General features: G+C 34.3%; 1 long non-coding RNA gene across 1 annotated transcript; it reads right to left on the bottom strand.

Moving 5' to 3' along the window:
• Positions 1-6275: 6275 nt before the first annotated feature.
• LOC108200891 (uncharacterized) lies at positions 6276-8876 on the bottom strand. The gene is made up of 4 exons (XR_010287328.1): positions 8595-8876; positions 7786-7976; positions 7163-7292; positions 6276-6685 (listed from the first exon to the last, which is right to left on the bottom strand). It is a non-coding gene; the product is annotated as an uncharacterized LOC108200891 (long non-coding RNA).
• Positions 8877-17651: the final 8775 nt, after the last annotated feature.

The raw sequence follows: 17651 nt of genomic DNA, 5'->3' as shown, positions 1-17651 counted from the left end.
TATTTTTCATGTATTTTGTCTATGCTTACAATTAGCCGACCTTACTTGTCTATTTGAGTACAGGTGGAATTAAATTTATAGGCAAGTTTGTGTCCACAACATTTATGAGAATGAGATTGCCCTGTTGCATTATTTCTCATATAGTAGTATATGAGTAACACGAGTCTTTTATTTTACTCTTCAACTGGTTATAGATAATATGCATCTGATATGTTTCAGAGCTTGTAATTAGAATTATTAAGGAAATAATAATTTGCACATAAAACAATATATCAGAGAATATATATATATATATATATATATATATATATCATAATTACTATTAATTCTAAATTTTATACATCATCAGCTCCAGGTTCATTTGTTTTGTACAGATTGTTGAGTACTTCTACTGCCACCTCGATAATTTCTTGTTGTGTTTCTCTCGCATCTCGATGGTCAGCAGGATGAGAAGTCTGCTCAGCTTCTACAGCTTCACGTGCTAAAACACGGACCTGCTCTGGTGTGAGAGAGAACTTGATGTAGGACGATTAGCTACACGTATAGAAGACGCAATGGATAGAAAGAAGAGCGTCCACGGACGGCGTGATCATGCTAAAGGCTTAGCATGAACCTGCCAAAACTTGCGTGATCATGCCAGATTGGCAAAACCATCAAGTAGCACAGGCGAGGGATGGAGGGCTTGGTTTCATGGTCATGCTCAAAGCAACATGATCATGCTTACTTTATTAATATTTGATTTTAATTAGGATTTTCCCACTTTATTATTATTTGACTTTAATTAGGACTTGTCTTTATTTCCTTGTAGGGTTTTTATATCCCTATAAAAACCATATTATGATGGATATGATGAATTATTATTGATATCTAAACCTAGAGAGTTTTCTCATCTTTCTGGTGGATTCTGGAATTATCAATTGAATTTGTGCTTGCGGATTCAATCTTGTTCTTTAGGATTAACGTTTGTTTTTCCTATGCTTCCGTACTGCGTCAGTTGGCATCAGAGCAGGCTATATCCTGTCTTTTGTTACTTGATTCGTTATGGGGGAACCTGTTACCAAGGAAGATCTTGCAGGGAGTACGACGGCTTTTACTGCCGCCCTGAAGACTTTGACGGACCGAGTGGATTTGTTAACAAATCAAGTGAATAATAACAATATTCAACGTGGAGGTGGAAGAGATGGACGTGTTAAAAGTACCTGAGGCCTTGATGATAGTTCTAGTTCGGATGAAGAAGTTGAGGACGAAGGTAATGCAGAAAACGAAAATTCGCGTAATAATAATGATTACAGGGTTAAGGCTGATATTCCATTATTCTATGGAACTATGGGGGTAGAGGAGTTTCTGGATTGGCAGATTGACGTGGATCGTTTCTTCGATGTTATGAGTGTGCCCGAGAATAAGCAAGTGAGGATGGTAGCTATTAGGCTAAAGAGTACTGCTGCAGTTTGGTGGGATAAGCTAGTCATGCAAAGGAAAAGGCAAAGGAAAGAACCAATTAAAACTTGGAGGCGGATGAAGCGATTAATGTTAGAGAGATTTCTGCCGGAGGATTATGAACAGATTCTGTATAAGATGTATATAGAATGTGCTCAAGGAAAAAGGACAGTGACAGAATATACAGCCGAGTTTTTGCGTTATTCTGAACGTAATGATGTGGGAGAGACTGAAAATCAAAAAGTTGCAAGGTACATTAGCGGGCTAAAGAACTCGATATAGGAGAAGATAGGTTTGCAGACTGTGTGGACTGTAGCGGAAGCTTCCAATCTAGCTTTGAAAGCTGAACTTATGGAGAAAACCCCTCGTGTCTTTTCAGGTAATAGAAGATTTTCACCTAGTATTGACAGCTTGAACGAAAAGGAAAAGGGTGCGGTGAACAAAAATGCTAACATGAAGAGTCAAGTACCTAACAATTCTGGTAATTAATAGTGCTCATCAAACTAAGATTCCATCGCAACAGTCGACTAATCCATATGTCAGGCCGTCAGGTGACAAGTGCTTTCGTTGTGGCGGACAAGGGCATAGATCTAATGTGTGTCCAAGTAGGAAAACCGTTGCACTTATGGAAGAGGCGGAATATGAGGCAGGATATGAAGATGACGATTATGAAGGAGTTGAATTTGCTGAGGAAGAATCATCTGAGAAGGTGAATATAGTGCTTCAGAGGGTGCTATTGTCCTCAAAAGAAGATAGTCAGCGCAAAAACCTATTCAAGACACACTGCTCAATCAACAATAAAGTGTGCAATCTAATTGTTGACAATGGGAGTACTGAAAATTTGGTGTCGCAAAAGTTAGTTGATCATTTGAAGTTGACTACAGAGATCCATGAAAAGCCTTATACTCTCGGATGGGTTAGCAAGAATTCTCAAGTTCAGGTGTCCTTAACATGCAAGGTTCCTATATCCATTGGAAAACACTACAAAGAAGAGGTACTATGTGATGTTCTTGATATGGATGTTTGTCATGTTTTATTTGGTGGCCCTTGGCTATTTGATAATAATGTGACTTACAAGGGACGTGATAATGTAATGTTATTTAAGTGGGGTGATCGTAAGATTGCTATGGCTCCTGTTCTGACTTTTAATAGTAGTCCAGTTCAGAAAAAGTCTAATTTTCTTGTTGTGGCCAAAGATGATAATGATCTTATTGAAGTTATTAAAGAAACAGGAATTTTCTTCCCTATAGCGATTAAAGGGTTGATGAATGCTACAAAAAAAGAGGCTATTCCGGAAGAAGTGCACAAGATTTTACAAAACTATAAAGAGCTAATTGCAGATGAGTTGCCTAATGGGTTGCCCCCTATGCGAGATGTCCAGCACCATATTGATCTAATTCCAGGATCTAGCTTACCGAATCTTCCACACTATCGCATGAGTCCTAAGGAAAATGAGATTTTGAGGGAGCAGATTGAAGATTTATTGAAGAAAGGTTTCATTCGTGAAAGCATGAGTCCTTGTGCTGTTCCTGTTCTTCTTGTTCCTAAAAAGGATAAGACATGGCGGATGTGTGTCGATAGTAGAGCTATCAACAAAATAACTATTAAGTATCGTTTTCCTATTCCTCGATTGGAAGACATGCTTGATGAGTTAGCAGGTTCAAAGTTTTTTACAAAGATTGATCTTCGTAGTGGATATCATCAGATTCGTATTCGTCCCGGAGATGAGTGGAAGACAGCTTTTAAGAGTAAGGATGGGTTATTTGAGTGGTTGGTGCTGCCATTTGGCATGTCTAATGCCCCTTCTACTTTCATGAGGCTGATGAATCAAGTACTTCGTCCTTTCATTGGTTCTTTTGTGGTGGTCTATTTCGATGATATTCTGATTTATAGTAAGAACAAAGAGGATCACTTGGCGCACTTGAAAGAGGTTTTAAAGGTTTTGCAAGAAAATCAGTTATATATTAATTTGAAGAAGTGTACGTTTTGCACCAATAAGTTACTGTTTTTGGGTTTCATTGTGGGCGAAGATGGTATTCAAGCTGATGAACAGAAAGTTAGAGCTATTTTAGACTGGCCTGCTCCTAAATCTGTTACTGAGGTACGAAGCTTTCATGGTTTGGCTACTTTCTATAGGCGATTTGTTAAAGATTTCAGTACTATTACTGCTCCTATAACTGAATGTTTGAAGAAAGGGAAATTTAAGTGGGGGCTTGAACAAGAGAGGAGTTTTGCCTTGATAAAAGAGAAACTTTGTAATGCACCTGTTCTGGCTCTGCCAGATTTTGACAAGATTTTTCAAGTGGAGTGTGATGCTAGTGCAGTGGGTGTAGGGGCTGTTCTCTCTCAAGAAAAGAGGCCAGTTGCATTCTTCAGTGAAAAATTGTCTGAGGCGCGTCAAAAATGGAGTACTTACGATCAAGAATTCTATGCAATATTTCGAGCTCTAAGGCAGTGGGAGCACTATTTGATTCAGAGGGAATTTATTTTGTTCACGGACCATCAAGCTTTGAAATTTCTTCACAGCCAGAAAATTATCAATAAGATGCATGCGCGGTGGGTAAGTTTTATACAGAAATTTCCTTTTATTATTCAACATAAATCTGGTACCCTCAATACGGTGGCAGATGCTGTGATTCGAAGGGTTTCTTTGTTGGTTACCTTGGAGCAGGAAATTTTGGGCTTTGAGTTGCTTAAAGAGTTGTATGCTGGTGATGCCGAGTTTAAGGACTTATGGGTCAAGTGTAGCACAAATCATCCTTTTGCAGATTTTCATATAAAAGATGGATACTTTTTTAAAGGAACTCAGTTATGTATACCTTGTTCTTCATTGAGGGAAAAGCTGATTCGAGATCTTCATGGTGGGGGGCTTAGTGGACATTTGGGCCGAGACAAAACCATTGCTAGTTTGGAGGAGAGGTATTATTGGCCGCACCTCAGGAAGGATTCAGGTGCAATTGTGAGGAGGTGTTATACTTGTCAGGTTTCCAAAGGACAGTCCCAAAACACCGGCCTTTATATGCCATTACCAGTTCCCGATGATGTATGGATGGATTTATCCATGGATTTTGTGCTTGGGCTACCTCGGACCCAACGAGGTGTGGATTTTGTATTCATGGTTGTTGATAGATTTTCCAAGATGACACACTCTATTGCATGTAAGAAGACTGCTGATGCATCCAATATTGCCAAACTATTTTTTAGAGAGATTGTACGTCTACATGGAGTGCCAAAGTCTATTACTTCCGACAGGGACACAAAATTCCTTAGTCACTTTTGGATCACTTTATGGAGGTTGTTCGGAACATCTCTAAACAGGAGTTCTACAGCTCATCCTCAAACTGATGGGCAGACTGAGGTAACTAATTGAACTTTGGGAAATATGATACGGAGTGTTTGTAGTGAGATGCCAAAACAGTGGGACTTAGCTTTACCTCAGGTGGAGTTTGCTTACAACAGTGCTATACATTCTGCAACAGGAAAGTCGCCTTTTTCTTTGGTTTATACTTCTGTTCCTAAACATGTTGTTGATTTAGTTCGGTTACCTAAAGCTTCTGGAGTTAGTGTTGCGGCCGAAAGTATGGCTCAAGAAGTAATTTCCGTGAAAGAAAGTGTCAAGGCTAAATTGGAAGCTGCAGGAAGGAAGAACAAAGCTGCTGTAGACAAACGAAGGAGATTCAAAGTCTTCAAAGAGGGGGATGAGGTCATGGTGTTCTTACGCAAGGAAAGGTTTCCGGTTGGTACATATAGCAAGTTGCAACCACGAAAATATGGTCCGTTTAAGGTGTCGAGGAAGATCAATGATAATTCTTATGTTGTGGCTCTTCCTGATTCCATGAACATCTCCAATACATTTAATGTGGTTCTATATCCGGATGAGAACTCGGGGTCGAGTTCTTCAGAGGTGGAGGAGACTGATATAGGACGATTAGCTGCACGTATAGAAGACGCAATGGATAGAAAGAAGAGCGTCTACGGACGGCGTGATCATGCTATAGGCTTAGCATGAACCTGCCAAAACTTGCGTGATCATGCCAGATTGGCAAAACCATCCAGTAGCACAGGCGAGGGATGGAGGGCTTGGTTTCATGGTCATGCTCAAAGCAACATGATCATGCTTACTTTATTAATATTTGATTTTAATTAGGATTTTCCTACTTTATTATTATTTGACTTTAATTAGGACTTGTCTTTATTTCCTTGTGGGGTTTTTATATCCCTATAAAAACCATATTATGATGGATATGATGAATTATTATTGATATCTAAACCTAGAGAGTTTTCTCATCTTTCTGGTGGATTCCAGAATTATCAATTGACACTACGCCATAAACGCTCATATGCAACGCTCAATAGTGTTGCCTTATACCCCAAATGCTGTTGCCTTAAGCCCGAAATCGAGATATGCAACACTTTCTGAGCGTTGCATACGCGAGCCTTGCCTTTGACCTATAAGGCAACACTTTTCGCTATCTAATGCAACACCAAAAATGTATTACATTACAGACATAATGCAACACCGCTTTTTTATAAAGGCAACATCTCCCGGTGTTGCCCCTACAGGTGGACACACATCAGAGGTAGGTCCCACTCCACCTGCCACGTCAACTGGGTCCCACCATACACGTCAACTGGGTCCACTTGCCACGTCATTGATGAGTCACTTTCCACGTCATAAGTGGGTCCCAGATGATCCAAATATTTAAAAAATAATTAGTAGGTCCCACATATCTTTTGCAACACCATATATTACAATATGCAACACTAGGTTATTTATATTTGCAACACTGATAGATTAAATATGAAACACTAAATAAATAAAAATTACAACACTGACAAAAGTAAAATACAACACTTTCCATAAAATTTTGGCAATATCTGTCTTGAACATTCATAAATCCATTCCTAACCAAGCAAGTAAACAACAAAATAACCTAGTCTCAGATCTCCATAAATCCCTTCTCAATGTTGTACGTTCACTGTAGATACTATATTGTAGATACTATATTTCACTACACCAGGTCCATGTGGGACAAAAATGACAGCTGAATTTGAGGATGCACTGATTTCCTTCATGGTATCAAAGTATCGAGTCACCAGCACCATATCCATAACATCCTTAGCAGAAGTCCCAGGAACATTATAAGAAAAGGCACCAGTTCCAAATATGTGAGTAGTAGTAGCCAAAGTAGCCATTCCACTTTTGAAGCAAAGTACTCTTTCTGCCTTGTCAAGCTTTGCCAGGATACTTCAAAGAAGAAAGAGTTAAAATGCACATCAATCACAAATGCCAAGTTCGGACAATGTTAGTATCTCATCTTGATTGTAGTTTGTAATTGAGAATCATCATCAATAGAAATCCACCTTCTTAAGAAGAACAATTCACAACTGAAATTTTTGGTTCTTAGTAGTAATATTTGAAAAAAAAAAAAAACAAGATGTAAATGTCTGGCTACGAAGATGGACCAGACGAAGAATATCACATTTCTACTTTTTAACTGAAGTTTGATATGTGACACGGCCTTTGCAGTTATATCATTAAACTAGAATAGACATATAGGCAGTGCCTAGTAATATATATCTTTAATTGTTTAGATCTCATTCCACCATATGTATATATTTCATTATTAAATTCTATTAGGCTATCTTATCGTGCAGACTGAGTTGGTTCAGATCGAAAACAACTGTTTGGGTAAAGGAGCTCACCAGCTTATTCTGGGATTACCTGAAAATGGAGCATTAGCAACGAAATCATTTTCCTTATAATGCTCAAACCCATTAATAGGCAGTGCATCTGTTGCAAGCTCATCACTGTTCCAAGTGACTACACACACTTCTGGTCTCTGAGTATTTCCCTGTGCAGAATAAGTTTAAATACTATAGATAGGCAACTTTATTCATGTCTATATACAGGGTTTTCTGGTGCATATTGCTACTATCTATAATTGTATAAACAATATATCAGAATATAGACAACATCATACAGGGTTTTCCATGAGAAATTCAAAATGATATAAGCTGAAGTTATAGAACCAGTCACTATCCACTATTAGTAGGAAACAGGAAGTCTATGCCTTGAACAGTTTTCTCTATTTCGAATCAAAGTTATTCATTTTTGAAATTTTAAAACATTAATATACTTTCTTCCGGTTTGGAATTTAGCACGTCAAAACCCGGTAGCACATAAGCCAACTCAATTCATGTACATTCTAGAAACAATAGAAATTACATTACACAAAAGCAGGGAGACATATAAGTTCTGCTATGTCATCAGATTTTCTAAATAATAAAGATGGATGTGTAGAAATATAGACCGACACTGTTTAATTATCAAGTCAGGGATCTTACGCCTTCATAGTTACTAGGAGCTTTCTGAAGCTTTGGATCTGAATCACTAATGTTCTCCAAATGCTTTAATACAGCCTCTCCATACTAGGAGCAGTTGGTTCTTCCAAACCATCCAGCAAGTCTGTCAAAACTTGGCTGCCGCCATCGAGTCCTGAAGCTCTAGCTGATGCAAGTTTATTTAATAGTTTAACCTGCAAGTAGTGCGGAAAGAAAAATATCATATAAATGGTGAAGTTTAAATGAAGTACACTCACATGCCTGCCAGAAATACAAGTATTTGGTATGAAAATATCATATTTGGTATGATTCATAAGCCATTAGAAAATAATCAGTTAACAATCCGATGTCACTCAGAATTTAAATAGAGGGACAAGATAAGCATATTTATTCCAAGTGATTCTTATGTCAAACAACAATAAAAGTATACCTTCTGGAAAACACCACAAAACCATACCAATTCATCATTCCTGTGCTCAGATATATGTCATAAAATCAAATTAACACAAAGGGATAAGAAACATATCCAAGCTTCAAATCATATATATCATTAATCCAGAACCATGATAGTTACACTACTTCAGAATCAGAAAACAAAGACCTAAGTCTATCACCTAGACATTTAATCAAACACTTTCAAAACACAACTTAGACATTCAACAAACACAAGTTCAAGAGCTGGTAAATTTGTTGACCGCCTTGGTGCCTTTAGAAACAGTGTGCTTGGCCAATTCACCGGGGAGCACAAGCCTCACAGCAAATACAAACTACACAAATTTAACCAAAATCTAGACAAGAAAGCCCCAATTTACCTCGATGAAATCTGTAACTCAAAGACCCAAATTTCAAGCTCCGGCTAAAACAACAACTCGAAGCCTAACCACCTGCATAATTTAAAAAAAGAGAAATTAATAGTGAAGAGATACAAAATCAGATAGTGAAGAAATAGAAGATCAAAAGAATAAAATATAAAATTAAAGTAGCAGGGTAGATGTGAGTTATTGTTGGCCATGAGATAGCAGAGCAAACCCTGGATGTAGATAGACAGAGTCGAGAGGAAGTTTTTTGATGTGTGTGTTTTTAATCGAATTGGGTGTTTAACTTTAGTTTTGGGGGGAATTTTGCCGCCCGTACAGTGATTTTCTTTTCACCTCGTAGTCTGGTACACTGTGTTTACATTCATTTTTTATTAAAAAAAATCAGCAATAATTTAAATTGTTTTCATGCAGATTATATACAGAAAATAGTTATATATATGTGTAATATAATTAATATATATATTATTTCATAATTTAATTAAACAACTAAACTAATTTATCTATATTTTTCTGAAATATATTATTATCATCAAAATATTTGTAATTACTTAAAATTATTACTCATATTAGTCATATTTACATAATATATTTAAACTCTATAACACATCATATATTAGTTACTACAACTAAAATAAATATTAAATCAGATTATAGATATAACTAATTATTTTTATTCATACATTAAGTATAGTAATTATAAATCCAAGGTTACTCTATTGTAAAGTTTTTTAGATAGCGATGGACGTCGCAACAGCCTCATCACTTGTTAATATTATGATATTTATTATACTAAATTTTCAAGGAAAAAATCAGAATACAAATATCAATATATATTACTTGAAGATATATTTAAATTTTATAATTATAAAAAAAATTAATTTTTAATGCAACACTACTGTTGCACGACATACACGTTGCAACACTAGTATAGCGGCGCAACACAACATACATGTCTAATGCAATACTATTTGAAGGAGTGTTGCATAAGATCACTAGAATAGAGCTAACGAAACACTAGGGTGGCAACACTTTATAAAAAACGTTGCATATGAGCACTTATGGTGTAGTGTGAATTTGTGCTTACGGATTCAATCTTGTTCTTTAGGATTAACGTTTGTTTTTCCTACGCTTCCGTACTGCGTCAGAACTGCTCAGGAGTGAGCGTCTCATCAACTACTCTCAAGAAGAAGTCAACAAGTCATCTTGTATGTGGGTCAATGCAGAGCTTCCTTCCCCTTTTCGGGGAGGTGGTGCACGTTCCGCCCCGTGATAAAACTTGATAACATGGGCAGTTTCATTCATATTGACGAGCATTTACTTGATAAAACTTATCTCCACTCCATCACCATTTTTTCTATATAATTGATCATGAACTTCTAGTGAAAAATACAATAGAGATGTGATCCATGAAAAACCTGAAAAGTCTTTCCACAAGAAAAATGCTACCTTAATACTCTATGAAGTAACTATAATAATTATGTCCACTCTTCTCTCATGTCTTCATATTCTAAAAGATTGTTTTTTAACTAAATTTAAATCCCTTATTCCACTCCTCTATTTAACCATTTTCTATTAAGATAGATGTGCATATTACTATTCTTATATCTTTTCTTTTTCTCCATCATTTAAATTGACAATTCATTTATTGACCCCTTTAGAAAAGTTGTCACCATGACTTGTATACCTGTTTTACTATACAAACTCTCACCCCACAAGTCCAGTGTTGAGCGTCTCCTTACAACTATGTCTAAATTATCATTACAATAGTCATCCTTGTCGAATGGAGGTACCTTGATTCCTAACTTGTGTGGAGACATGTCTTTCGATTTAAGTTCGGAACTAGATTTACAATTTTTAGTGATCTCAGATCTGTATGTTGATCCGTGTAGCCATGATACGAATTGTTAGGTCCAAATAGACATAGAGAGTCCTTGAATCCATCTTTACCAAATTATCCATTTTGTTCAATTTAACTCGATTTTCAGAATGTTCGTTTGAGTTCGTCTTCAATCGAAAAAAGTAGCAAGTTCGGGATAATTATCGTTCCATATATTAACCTCGAGGCTGCTATAAATCCAACTCGTAAGTTGGCTACAAGACTACAAGTTCACACTCACACAATACGCTCGTCTACTAATCGTTCATTCTAAGCTCTCTAAGTGTATATGTGAAGTGTGTGCACAGTTACAATTGTGTGTAGTTGCTTTCAAATAAAAACAAAAGCTCTATTTATAGGCTTCATTCCTTAACCATGGTTAAAAGGAGTTGGATCCAAGAATGCAGTTTGATCCCAGGCTATGAGTTGGTTCTATCACATTGATCACCATGGAGTTATAATTACTTAGACAAAATCTTGAGTAACAGAGTCGGTTCAAAGAGAGATGCATTGCAGTTGGCGCGAGGTTAACTAACTAGGGTTAGTTAAACTTGTGTTGGCGCCAAGTGAGGAGTTGGTTCCACCCTGTGTACTTGAGATTCTTTGCCTTAGTAATTATGCACCATTCATGAGTTGGCTCCTTACAGTGGAGTATTGTGAGCGCCGAATAATTGCAGTTGGCACGATAGTTACATACATACATACATACATATATATGCATATATAGATATACATATACATATACATATATATATATATATATATATAGAGTGGAGTTATGTGGGGGATTAAATCCTTTGGAGATTTGGAGACCTATCTTAGAGCCATTGGATGGAAACAAAATCCAACGGTTCACTACTTTAATCATTATTGGACATTTTTTACAAACAAAAAAGGAAAATAGATAATGGGTCTATGCAGTTCCATATCTCCGAGTTGAGAGGTTATCAAAATCCCGCAAACAATTCTCTGAAGCAAATCCGTCGTTACGGAGCAATCGCAGCACAAAATCCGGCTTCCACCTTTCTTCTTTAAAGCACTTTCTTTGTCCTTCACTTCACATTAACTTGTTCTGTGCGAACTAGTGCGGGACATATGACGACCGAGTCGAAATACAGTACCAAGCTTTTGGGTTCTCGTATATTACCTTGATTTTTTGTTCTGCATCCTTCTGTGTGATACCCATTGTTTACCAGTAGTTTTTTGAACTTTGTTATATGTACTGCATTTTGAATCTTGTTATATGTACTTTGTGCAGGACATGGTTGAATTCTGTACTCCTCAAAATACTCATGCTGTTGTAACTGCCGCATAATGCACTCTCAAAACCAACTACACAATGTCCCACGCCTTACTGTATGACATAAAACATAAAATAATTAATTTAAAATATAAAGCAGTTATTAATACTAACCGTCGGATCAATTCAAAATGGAGGGCCTGGATTTGGCCTCCAATTCTCCAAAAAATATAGGACTCCAAATAACTTTTGTCTATATATATATATATATATATATATATATATATATATATTTACCTTTAATTCCTTGAGGATGCGGATTAATCTCGGAGCAATAACTTCTACAATTTGACTTGATCAGATATCTTGTTGAATAAATACGATGAACCGCTTCGTACGTGTTGACGTTTAGTGCACTAGTCCGCTTCACAAATGACTAACACTAAAAGTGAACTTCGTATTGGCTTTAATGAATAACTTTGATTAGTCAGTTCCGAGTTAGGAATTTTGATTATAAATAATCATTGAGAAGACATTGAAACCCATTAGCATTGATACTGAATTTGTAGACTGCTTTGATCAGTAAATCACTTAAACTTTATTGGTCACTGAGGCCTAAACATTTTAATAAACTTCTTTCAGGGACTTAAAAGTGCTTCAGATTTCCTGACTGTCTGATCCCGGGTAACCTGATATTCATTGCGTAAATTCCTATACACTACTTATTCATTGTTCTGTCTTGATTATTCTGTTAGGCTCTCTCTATTACATATTACGTTACATTATACTTTACATATATTATCTTGAGTTTCGATGAATTCTATTGTTATTGTCCCTCAGACACCAAACCCTTTATAGACTTAATTCTAACTTCGATGTGTCTATTTGTTTTAGCATTATACTTGGCACTTCTGATCATGTCAATAGTTGTAAGGCTATCACAATGAACAGAAATTGCTGGTAGCGGTCGACTTACTACAGGTTTCCCTAACATAAGTCCATGTAATCAATCAGCCTTCATCCACATGACATTAATGCACAACTCACCCTCAAAAGCGAACCGAGTTATAAGAGTCTGTCTGATTGAATTCCAGGTTACTACTCCACCCACAAGGGTAAATCTAGTCACTCCATTGGAATTAGACCTCTTAGCCATCCAACTTGCATCATTATATCCCCAAGCACACCATAAAACATCCTGTAGTGCAAATCGAGATATATAGTATCTTTTGGATATCTAAGTACACTGTCCAAAGCATCGCAGAAAGATTTGTGTACACAGCTTCTATATCTTGCTAACTTAGACACAGAATACGAGATATCTAGTCTAATACCATTAGCTAGATACTTCAAACTCTCAATAATTTAAGAATATCATAACCGATACATATATAGGCACACTTGATTCATTTTTCATAAGAGCGACTTTAGGATCATATGTTGTACAAGCGAATCTACAATCCAAATAACTGTATTTTTCATGTATAGATTTCACTATATAATGAGATTGTGACAAGGTTATTTCTTCAGTTTCCTGAGTCAACTTAAGTCCACGAATCATATATACTAGCCTCACCCATATCCTTCATTTCAAAGTACCTTCCAGAAACTCTTTGTCTCGTTAATGATATCAATAAACTCTTTGTCTCGTTAATGATATCAATATTACTGTTATACAGTAGTATATCATCCACATACAAGCACATATATAACACTATGTTCATTTACTTTAACCTTATAATAGACACACTATTCATTATCATTAACTACAAAATCAAGTCAAAATAGGATTATCAAACTTTTTGTGCCAGTCTCTAGGAGCTTGCTTGAAGCTATAAATAGCCTTGTCTAAATTACATAATTTTATCTTGTTGTCAGATGCAACCAACCCCTCAAGGTGATCCATAAAAATATCTTCTTCAAGATCACCATGAAAAAAAGCTATAATTTTTCTAAATATTATTGGTTGTAAATTCCAACCTTTAAAAAAAACTTACAATCCTGGTCAAGAATCTACAATTACAAAATGCATACACTTTGAAAATATATAAAAAAAGTTGTTAATGAGATATACTTATAAAAAATTTCATTGGTTCTTTGTTAGCACTTATACCCAAATCTAAAAGTGAGTTGGAATTTTTAACAATGCTTTAATTCCTTTCAAGATAATAGGTAATATTTTATAAAGTGAAAGAATATATGTTTTATGTACTATAAAATAGATGTAAAAAAACCAACTTTTTATATTTGTTGAATGACCCACAACTTGCACAATGAAAGGTTACCACATGTTAATTAGGAGTACTTGGCTTTAACTATTTACCAAAGCACATGCTCATCATTAATTAAAAAGTGGGAGAGAGTAATATGCAAGATTTGACAAATATATAAAACCAGTTTCTCTCCTTTTCATAAGGGATTTTAATGAACAAATGAGTGGAATAATGTAAAAAAAAGATTTAAAAAGATCCATAGACAAGATACTTGTGAAATTCATGATTTATTCTTGTATAAAAATTTTACAGGTTGAAGAAGAAGTGGAAAACTACAAATAAGAAAAAATAAAAGAAATAAAGATTTTTCGAACTTTTAAGAAGCTTGTCTCGCCATTAACTTAAAGACAAATAATTCATGAAAAAAGAAACAAACACACAAATTTTGAAATAAATAGACTAAACTCATAGTGTCTATTCACATTATTAAAGTTATTTTGGCAAATGGTAACTTTATATTAAGTAATAATATTTTTCATTACAGACCTCATTCAGACCATCTAAATTCTATAATTGGTTGGAGTATTTTGCAAATTTGGTGAGAATATTATTTTTTATATTTCATAAAAAGAAAGTAATATTAAAGATTTCCTCCCTTTGGTAAAATTTGGTGTTGAATATTTACTAATTTGTTAAATATAATAGAAAATCAACGTTATTTCTTAAATTGCTTCAATTTTCTCCTTCAAAAATTTTAGATTTTTTCCTTTATCAAGACATCATAGGTCAAAAATGTCTTGTACGACTATAAGTAGCGAGCCACTCTACTTTCTAACCTCACAGTGGGGTTTGGTAGGGTTTCTTTCTCCCAGCTGCTTGAAATTTTCTTTTGATTTTGTAAGTAAATTTCTCCCTTCAACACTGATTTTTTTTTCATGTTCCTATACAAGTATATATAATGTACGGTAACTTGATTTGGATTGTTGATGCAGACTTGATTTGTTAGTTGATGCAGACTCATTAACAATTCAAACTTGATTTATATACACTGTGTTATTATTGGCAGCCATTGCAGTTATGGATTCTTTCAAGGGACAAGAAGATAGGAAAGGCATGGAAAACATGGAATCGACACCAGAGGAGAAACCAAAGCCCCAAAAGAATAAACCAATATGTCCACTTAAGAGTTCCCATATCTTTAGAAGAGGTTATGGAAGATATGCGCCTTATGACGGGAAGCGGTCCACCAAAACGAGTGTCTGATAAAAGACTCAAAAAAGTTAAGCAAACTTTGGAGGTAAGACATCTATTTTTATTTTCAATAAGAATGATACTGCAGTATTATTTAACTAAGATTTATGTGAAAAATGAATCTGTGATTCTTTGAGCATTTTAGTTTAGCCCGAAAATTTTCTTAAACATTTATCTATGCAGACCCTTTTTCCCGGGACACAGTTGCATACAATAAGACCAGATGATTATGATGTACCTAAAGGATCTTGAGGCAAAGGTGAGAGAGGATTGTGATACCACCTAATCAGTCTTCATGCCAAGGACTATGCGATGTAACTGTGAGCATCATATATATAAAAATATATCACCTTTGGTGTGGATTAATTGATGGATTCATAGTTTAGTTGGCTTCTTTATAATTTTCATTATGTATATCAATTTTTTTATGCCGTCCTGGTATTCAAAAGTTGATTTGTTCATAGGTTGATTGCCTAAAATGTTCTTTGTTTTGCTATGATTTAAAATATTCCTTGGTGAGATTAAGGTGATGAATTTGTTTTTTAATATTTACTTGTGGAATTGTCTGAGTAACAACAATGAAACCTACGTTGTCTGTGTTTAGTTTCTTGAAACTATTGGATTTGTCTATATTATCATTCTTTTAGAGGTTTATAAAAACACTTTTGTGTTTTTGAAAAAAATCATAAAAAGTTGTTATTAGGATTGTAAAATTATTTTTAAAATCCAAAAACCATCTGAGGCACTAATATGAAATCAAGCAAAATGTTGATATTTCTTTCAAAACATTTTTAAAAATAGAAGATTTTCCTAAACTTTAACTTGAAACGAGAACTATATCATTTTTTTCTTTCAATATTTGAAGACACAGTTGTAAGATATATATATATATATATATATATATATATATATATAATATTTTTCCAATTTGGTATATGGGAATAAAAGACCTTCGCAGCTATTATCATGGACAACACTAACTATCTGTAAATATTATAGGATGTACTCAATGGCAAATTTAAAAGATTTTATTTCATTTATCAAATGCGTGTGTATTCAACTAAGATTTTGAAAAATGTATGAGGAGGTATTAAATTAAGATTTTTAATTATGCTAGGTGGTATTCACCTAGGATTTTAAATTAAGCTTAAAAATATGATGGTATTCAATTGGGATTGTTTGTAATTCATCACAATCGGATGATATCAAATGGTGATGAATTTTTTTGGACTTCATATAATTTTGGATTTTGTACGATATTTAGTGTATTTTAAGTTTTTTTAAATGCCATCAAAATCTCATAATCTATATCAGTTCTATAATATTTTATCCAGTATCCGATTAAATTCAAAATCAGATAAAATCAATCAAAATTCATAGTTTAAAAATAATTCATCTCAAGACAATTAAGTCACTAATTTATCCAAAACTATAATAAATGAACAACAATTTAATTCATTTTCCGTATGTACCTTCACTACAAAAACAAATGGCCTCAGACAAAATCCATTGCACAACGATTTGAAAAAAGCCTTTGTCCCAATTCCAATATACAACATCTAAATATTTTTTTCTTAATATACAGTTGTCTAACAGCATAACACATGGTGGTTATAAGACTTATTGTTAACTATTGTCTATGTGGTACCGCAAGCTGAACATATTTAGCATAATAAAAAAGTGGTCTCCAATAAAAAAGTTGTCTCTATAGAACACTCTCTCATCCTATATATATATATATATATATATATATATATAGAGAGAGAGAGAGAGGGTAGCACTCCATAGTATACTCTCTTATATGGAGTTACGTAGCACACCATTATAAATATATACATAATATATATTCTATTATATTTTTTATGAAATATAATTACAAATTTTGATTATTAAACCGAAACGAAGTTATACAAATTTTTTATTCCAAAGATCATCTAAAATTATGCAATATCTCAACATGATTCTATAACAGAATAATAATCATCCAGAATTATTCTGTTGTAGAATCAATTTCAAAAATATACTTTTTTTAATCAAATTTTAAGTGTTAAATTACTTAAAATAGATTTATTTTATAGTATTCTGTATTAGAATCACGTTTTTTATGTATTCTACAACAGAACTTATAATAAAATTGATGATTTATAGTGGCGCACTATGTAACTCTACTCCCTCCCTGGAATGTTGGCATATATATATATATATATATATATATATATATATATATATATATATATATATATATATATATATATATATATATATATATATATATATATATATATATATATATATATATATATATATATATATATATATATATGATCTTACTCCAATACATCCTTATTCTACAAACTACAAACTATCACCAAATTTCTAAGAAAATATCACTAAATTCTCAAACAACCTCACTTTCTCCTTCTTCTCCAACCCAGCATCTGCCTCCACGTGGTCACCCATGCCAAGTCTCT

Source organism: Daucus carota, chromosome 9, assembly GCF_001625215.2.
Source record: "Daucus carota subsp. sativus chromosome 9, DH1 v3.0, whole genome shotgun sequence".
Lineage (NCBI taxonomy): Eukaryota > Viridiplantae > Streptophyta > Magnoliopsida > Apiales > Apiaceae > Daucus > Daucus carota.
The sequence above is the reverse complement of the archived record's forward strand: the minus strand, read 5'-3'. Positions and strand labels throughout refer to the sequence as shown.